Source organism: Populus trichocarpa, chromosome 1 (genome assembly GCF_000002775.5).
Source record: "Populus trichocarpa isolate Nisqually-1 chromosome 1, P.trichocarpa_v4.1, whole genome shotgun sequence".
Lineage (NCBI taxonomy): Eukaryota > Viridiplantae > Streptophyta > Magnoliopsida > Malpighiales > Salicaceae > Populus > Populus trichocarpa.
In genome coordinates this window covers 33,765,869-33,773,554 of record NC_037285.2, presented here as the reverse complement: position 1 = coordinate 33,773,554, position 7,686 = coordinate 33,765,869, and the positions used below count along the sequence as shown (strand labels likewise).

The window sequence follows — 7,686 nt, the reverse complement described above, 5'->3', positions numbered from 1 at the left end:
ACGCGCATTCACGCACACGTGCACATAAATTACTGTAACTTTCAACTTCATAGATGGCATTTAAAGTGGCATGGATGCTGTAATAAAATGACATGAGGAACCAACGTTGTAAACCCTTGCAGCGCTGATCAACTGTAATAAGAGATTGTATGGTTTTTTAAAGTATTTTTTTATTTAAAAATATATTAAAATAATTTTTTTATTTTTAAAAGTTTATTTTTAACATTAATATATTAAAATAAGCTAAAAATATTAAAAATAATCTTAATAACAAGTAATTGTTTATGAAAACAATAATAATTGCTTAATTTGGATGATCGTCGCTTGTGATTTCTGAAGTCGTATTCATAGCACGCTTGGAGCACGTGATGAGTTAAGACGGCAACTAACTATCATTATCATTTTTATTTTGGTTAATTTAAAGGCCGAAAGTGAGACACCTGGAACCCTTTAGCATTTCAGATATTTAACGAAATATCCTCGTAGGCTTCAGGCCGTTTGTATGCGAATATGGTCTCGCATAGGCCGAAGGTCACCGCCATACGGGGATATTTTTATCTTGGATAAAATATTTTATAGAAAAATGATATTTTTTGTTTATTTTTTTATATATTTAATAAAAATCTGGTTAACATTAAAGACTTTACCATCCGCTTTTAAACTGGAAATATAATATATTTACTAAAAAATACCTTCATTTCATAAAGACGTATAAAAAATCTTATACTAGTTGGCTACTTGGCTGTTCTTTGCCGTCAACCGAGTAAATATAGTCATTAGCAACTTATTTTTTTATAACATCAAAGAATGTTTTTCAATGCGAGAAAAATGTTTTTTTTATCGTGAGCCAAAACCCTTGTAGAGGGCTACAAAAACAGAACGCCGACTATTATAATAAAAAATAATACCATAAAATTTCATGAAAAAAAAGAAAGAAAAGATCAAACGGTATTTAATATAAAAAAAATGACAACCGAATAAAATCTAAAAACAATTATGAAGGGTTGTGAAACAAAAAACACTTGCTAATATAAAAGGTAATGATTCCATAAAAAAAATGAAATTTCATATTATTTTTTAGTCAATTAGGATAAATTGTAAGGTACAGTAAAAACATAAAAAAAAAAAAAACTAAACTAGTGTATGGATCTAAGTGTTCGGCCCAATCAATAGAGGCCTGAACCACATGTAAGGCATATATATATATATATATATATATAAAAGAAAGGGTAGACAACATGTTGTCCATAATTATCTCAAAAAAACAAACAGCGTAGGCGAGACGTCATCTACCATTCTAGTTTTTGATGATCGGAGGATTGCTGAAAAGTTGGGCCGTGAGTTTTTTTTGTCAAAAAATTTAATTTTCTATTTGTTTTTGATTTAAAATACTTAGAAAATATTATCTTCATCATCGCCACTATCACATCATCACCATCACCATCGATTCCACGACCTCATCATTATAACACATCATCAATCATTGTGGGACTAGTGTATTTTTTTTCCCACATAATTATTTACAAAACATTGTAAAAATCAATTTCATGTAAAATTCATGAAACATTTCACACAAAACAAACATCCCTTAACATTTAAGGTCTTATTTTTATTCTTCAACCAAATACAACCTTATATGCAATCTTTTAATTTTCTATTTTGAATTTCATCTTTCTTTAGCTATTTTTCAATTAAGTTATTTAAGAAAACAATATTAGAGGCTTAGAATAATGTGTGTGTGACCTGCTTAAAACACATCAGAATATGTCGTATTATATCCTAAATTGAATAGTAATTTTGAGATGGTAGCACAGGGACGGAGCCAAAAGATAAAATTAGAAGAGACAAGATTTCAGTTGTATTATTATTTTAGCTAAAATCATATAAATTATCAAGGGCGGGCTGGAAAAACAATTTTCTTGCAGGGGCTAGGGCCCTGCTTGCCACCTCCTGTCTCCGCCCCTGGTACCACCTTTTAGCCAAAATTTAATTATCTAGTATGAAAAACTAATTTCTGGATAATTTTTAATTGCCCTACGGTTAAGTTTCGTTCGTCAGTCTTTGCTCCTAATCATAGTGGGTTTTAGGATTTGTTTTAGAATACTATATTATTTAAATTAGAAATTAAATAAAAATTAGAAAGAGTGGGAAAAAAACATGCGATTTTCTTCTTTGCAGTGTAGTCTTATCCGTCAATTTTTTTTAATCATTTCGTTTTTCTTGCCTTTCTAATTTCTATTGTATTACCATTTCAAATCATACTATATCAATATATATACAAAATAGAATAAATGGATATCTTAAACACAAAATAATTGTCACGCCTATAAAAAAAAAAATAACAAATGGATGTTTTAAAAAACTAAACAATAGTCATGCCCATGACTGCTCGCATTATCTAGGAGTTGATCCTCGGAAAAAACAAAAACCTCCACTTCGCATTTCTTACAAACCTATCACAGATCATAAAATTACCATAAGGATGCAATTTATATCTCAATTATTCCTTAAGAGTTAATCAATGTATCTGATTTGTTCATAGGAACCCAATTGAACACTAATTATTAACTTGTAGGACCAAAATGTAACAATTCAAACTTCAATGACCATAATATTATCATCATAAACTTCAAATGACTAAACTGTAGTATTTACACTGATGGGACCCAGCATAGGATCTTTCGGAGTCTCTAACACACACCAAGACAAGGTAATAAATCATCAATAAATCTGACTTGCATGCTAGAGCCTAATTGAAAACTGTCTTTTACATTCAGAGACCAAATCATGATTTTTCATAACCAAGGGACTAAACCATAATTTCACAAACCGGGGACCAAATTGTAATTTTGTCATCTTCAACCTCGCAAATGGGTCTCTCCAGAATTTCAAAACTGATTATTCCAGTTTCTTCCATTTTTTTCTATTTTCTTTTCATTATTAAAATTCCTTAAGATCTCTAACCATAATACACCAATTAAACAAAGTCTCATCTCAAATCAATTGTTTCTACCATTAAACCCATATCGCTATCAATTCAACATGAAAACCATAGAACTCAACTTAATCTTACCATAAATTAACTTCAAAGATCAACCCATCTCAAATCCTTACTAACAGCCAATATACTTCCTCTAAATCAATTCTTGATCATCTTCAAATCCTTACTAATCAAACAAACTTAACATATATACAGAACCATACTTAACAACAATAATCACGCTTAACAACAGTAATCTCACCTTAACTACTTACTCTCCCCGTAATCCATTTCGTTTCTTTTCCTTCTCCTACCTCCCTTCTCTCGGTTCTTCTTTCTATTTCTGGTTTCATCTTTTTTTTCTTTTATGACTCTTATATATAATAGTAAATGATGACAATAGCGTAAATAACTCAAATTAAATGAAACGTCCAATTTTCCCACCAGTCATTATTAACCATAATTATTTATAAAAGGGCAATATTATTTTTTTAATCCTTATGATTTTATTCTTATTTCACTCCTAAGTCCACAATTTATTATTAATTATTAGACCGGAGTATATATTCAGACTGGGTGCAATGACTTTCGCAAGTATTGACCCTCTAATAATCCTATAATTATTTAATTTTAAAAAAAGAAATTAATTAATCAAATTGAAATTTCTAATTTAGTCTCCTTTAAAAGTTATGCAATTTTATAAGCATGAGTCTTTGAGGAAGAATTTTATTAGACTTGTAGAGTTACTTTATTTTAATATAACCTTCACCACCAAGACTTTAGAGAATTGACTTTGTGGTTAAAGATATTTCTTGATTTTTGTATCTGAATTTTGGAACTAAAACATTAGGAATTTCACTTCATCTAAATGTATTGAGTTGATGTATAATGTTTGTTTTTAGGATTGTTTAGAAAAAAAAATTTAATCTTGTTTTATGATGAACAAATTATTTTCAAAATATCCCTAATTATTGGCAAAAAAAAAAAAACTTCTCGACAACAAATGACTTTAATAGTCATAAAAAAATCACAAAATAACTATCATTCAATAGTATTCTATAACTCGAAGGGTAAAAAAATCTTTTCACATGGTCCATTTATCATTCTAGAATTGTTTGAGGATATCTTGGTCCTTTTGTAATTTTTAAAATAGTTAAATTACTTGATTTTTCTTAAAAGCAAAAAACAAAAAACTTTGGCTCAGAGACATTTTTGATAATTCCTTTTGCTACGCGAAGTATAATTATTCTATTACCCTTGAAGTAAAAAATTCTTAGGCTTAACTTTAGGGGCATATTAGTTATTCATATTGTTTTTTTTGGCAATAATCATGTGTTCCAGGGGTGATTCAATAATTTAATTAAAAAAAAGTGCTAGCACATTCCACAAATGTGCCAGTAAGTGAATTTCATGTTGTGTGCAGTGGCGATTGATTTTTTTTTTTTTTCTTTCTCTTTTCTTTGGATTTCATTTCAAGCCTTGTAACATTTCACATCAACCCTTCAATATATTTGGTCTTAGGATTTGTTCTCTGTTTTTTTAATTGTTACTTTTTATATTTCAATTAATTTATAGAATTGAGTCCTCTATTATTATTTTTTTAATTTCAGATTTAGTCTCTATTTTTTTTATTTCTAGTTTTTTTGTTTAGGATGTTTTTAAAATTGATTTATTTTTACAATTGCATCCTCTATTATATTTACATATCAGATTTTATCCTCATTTTTTATGTTATTTTTTTTCCTTGATAAGTTTTTTAATTGATATATTTTTTTTAATTACATCTTTTAACACTAAATTGAGTTTCTTGATTGACTCCAAGTCTTGGATATAAGAGGTTGCGAATTTGAAAACTTGACCCATATTTAGGAGATTTGCCCGAGTTCATTTATCTATTTATTTTAAAACTCATATTTTTTAGTTTCATTATTAAACACTTGATTTGATTCGATATTGAGCTCAATAATCCATTTATTTGTTTTCTTTATGTAGGATTTTTCACTAATTTTAAAAATTACCCGAGTTATCATAGTTTTTTTTATTTGCTGTTCTTTGTTGGATTTATCTTTTTTAAAAGGATTTTTAATTAAATTAATTTAAATTGATTGTTAAATATTTTTTTAAAAATATTATCTAGTATGTCATCTTCTCCATTTTTTTAAAGGTTAAACAAAAATATTCGGCCCGCAACGTAGCGCTAGGTAAAAAATCATTTGTTTTTTTTTTAAGTTCATGTTTTTTCAATATCATCCTTTAAGATTTTAGTTTTTGGAGATTGGGATCCGTAAACATTTTTTTGGCTTTCTATTGGATTTTTTACTAATTTTAAAAATAATTCAGGTTAACTCAGGTCTTTTTATTTTTTGTTCTTTGCTAATTTTTTAATCACATTATTAAATTAACCCGACTTAATTGATCCAATGAGATCAATGAATTGAGCATCCTTTTTTTTTTTTAATGTTAGAACCAATTCGGTATGGGTCGCGGCATACCACGAGTCGCAAATCTAGGTTTGCTCAAGTTATTGTTTTAATTCTTTTCTTTAATCGACGTTTTTGTTTCTCATTTTAGACCTTGAATATTTGGTTAATTAAAATTGAGTTTTCTAATTTGTTTTGATTTGAGTTCTATAGGGTTATTACAGGATCATGCCCTAAATAGCGGGTTAAATATGGTTGGCCCGAATCAATCTAGTCTATCGACATCTTAATATATATATTTAAAAAAATATATCATCCAATATGTCACCGTCATAATATTTTAAAAAGGTTTCACCCATTATACATCAAATTCTTAACATTTTAACATCTTTAATTTTTTTTATAATATTATAAAAAAATAATTTAGTCTGCAGCATAACGGAGGTCAAAAGACTATTCTTATCTAAAATAAATTGCATGCAAGTGAAAACAAGAATATTCAATTTTGTTGTGTTAAACTACCTAAACCTATTGGATATTCAAGAAAAATGGATAGTGAGAAGAAGAGGAAAACGTAAGGGAACCCGATCCAACGTCCTAGGAGTACCTACTACTATACATGAAGCAAATACATTCACGATAACACATAATTTAAAAAATGATAGCAAGTATCTCGAATAAAAGAATAGGATAAGAATATTATTTTTACAAATATTCAAATGATTTTGTTTTTTTTTTAAATAAGAAATTTAAATAAAGAAAATCTATTCACATGAGGCAGTAGAAAACTTAGCAGACCAAGGACGAAGATCAAAAAAGTATGATCCGAAGTCCGAAAACCTTTGAATCAACAAATCCAAACAAGCATACCGCATCAAAGAGGGAAAAAAGCAAAGTAAACATATAAAAGCATCTTTTATTTATTTACTCATGATATAATTTATGAATAACTTAAAAAGCTTAGATAAACAAGTAGATAATGCATGGTTTAGGTTTCTGATGTGTTTGTTGATGTGGGAATCTTGTTGTTATTGTAGTTTATAATTAAAAATGAATTTGTTGAGAAGTTTCTTTTTTGGATAAATTTCAGGAATTATGTTATTTTTTTTATCTTTTATCTTTTTTTTTTATTTTTAGTTTTTTACTAGATTGGTGCTTGTTCTACAATATTGTGGGTTGTGTCAAAATTTTTCAAATATAAAAAAAAATATTTATGCAACATCAATATATTTTAAGAAAACAAGAAAAGTCTGTGACATAAGTCATTCATTTGATTGAGTTCAATAAAATCGTTTAATTTAATAAAATGATTAAAAAAGGACATCGACAATAAATAAAGGAAAAAAAAGCAATAATTAACAATAAAAAATGAGATGGCAATATTGTACTCGGGAGGAGAAGAAAGAAAAGCTCGTTAGAGATTCACCGTCGATCTACCGTGGATACCGCTCCATCACCAAAAAAAGCTCATCAATATGATTCTAATGTCACAAAGAAAGGCTGCATGATGATCACAAAAGAGGTTGCACACACTGCTATAGTAACGACCCATAAAGCAAATCAAGCAAAATATCATGAAGTAAGCATCTCATGCTTATATTTAATCCATTAATTTAGTTTAATCAAAAAACAAAAATTCTTGAAGTGAGCATTTCATGCCAGACCCACGTCTGTTTAGGCTCAGCATGTAGCAGAATCCAAGAACATTCTCCAAACTTATATGTACTTGGGCTCAACGTGTAACTGAATTAAAAAATGTTAGGTCTGATAGCTCACCAGACCCACGTCTATTTGAGCTTAGTGCGGGACTGAACCCAAGAATGTTGGGTCTAGCAGCTCATTAGACCTATATATACTTGGGCTTAGCGCGTAGCCGAACCCAATGATGTAGGGTCTGACAGCTCACCAGAGCGATATATACTTGGGCTCAGCGTGTAGTTGAACTCAATTATGTTAGGTCTAACAACTCGCTAGACCCTTGTCTATTTGGGTTTAACGCGTAGCTGAACCTAATGACGATGGGTCTGGTAGCTTGCTAGACACACGTCTATTTAGGCTCAGCGCGTAACTGAATCAAAGGATGTTGGGTCTGGAAGCTCGATAGAACCATATGTACTTGAGTTTAATGTTTAGCTGAATCCAAGAATATTGTGTCAGGAAGAAAGTCACACCCATGTCATCCAGGCCAAATATTCTCCCAAGTCTATATATGTTAAGTTATCACACTTTTTTTAAAAATAAACTTAGACTAAAACTAAATTTTAAAATATATTGATGCATCAATCA

The 7,686-nt window shown here is 29.1% G+C and overlaps 1 long non-coding RNA gene across 1 annotated transcript; it reads right to left on the bottom strand.

The window, feature by feature from the left end:
• Window positions 1-2,249: 2,249 nt before the first annotated feature.
• Window positions 2,250-3,328, bottom strand: LOC112327153 (uncharacterized). The gene is made up of 2 exons (XR_002981205.2): window positions 3,243-3,328; window positions 2,250-2,453 (listed from the first exon to the last, which is right to left on the bottom strand). It is a non-coding gene; the product is annotated as an uncharacterized LOC112327153 (long non-coding RNA).
• Between the last annotated feature and the right edge of the window lie 4,358 nt (window positions 3,329-7,686).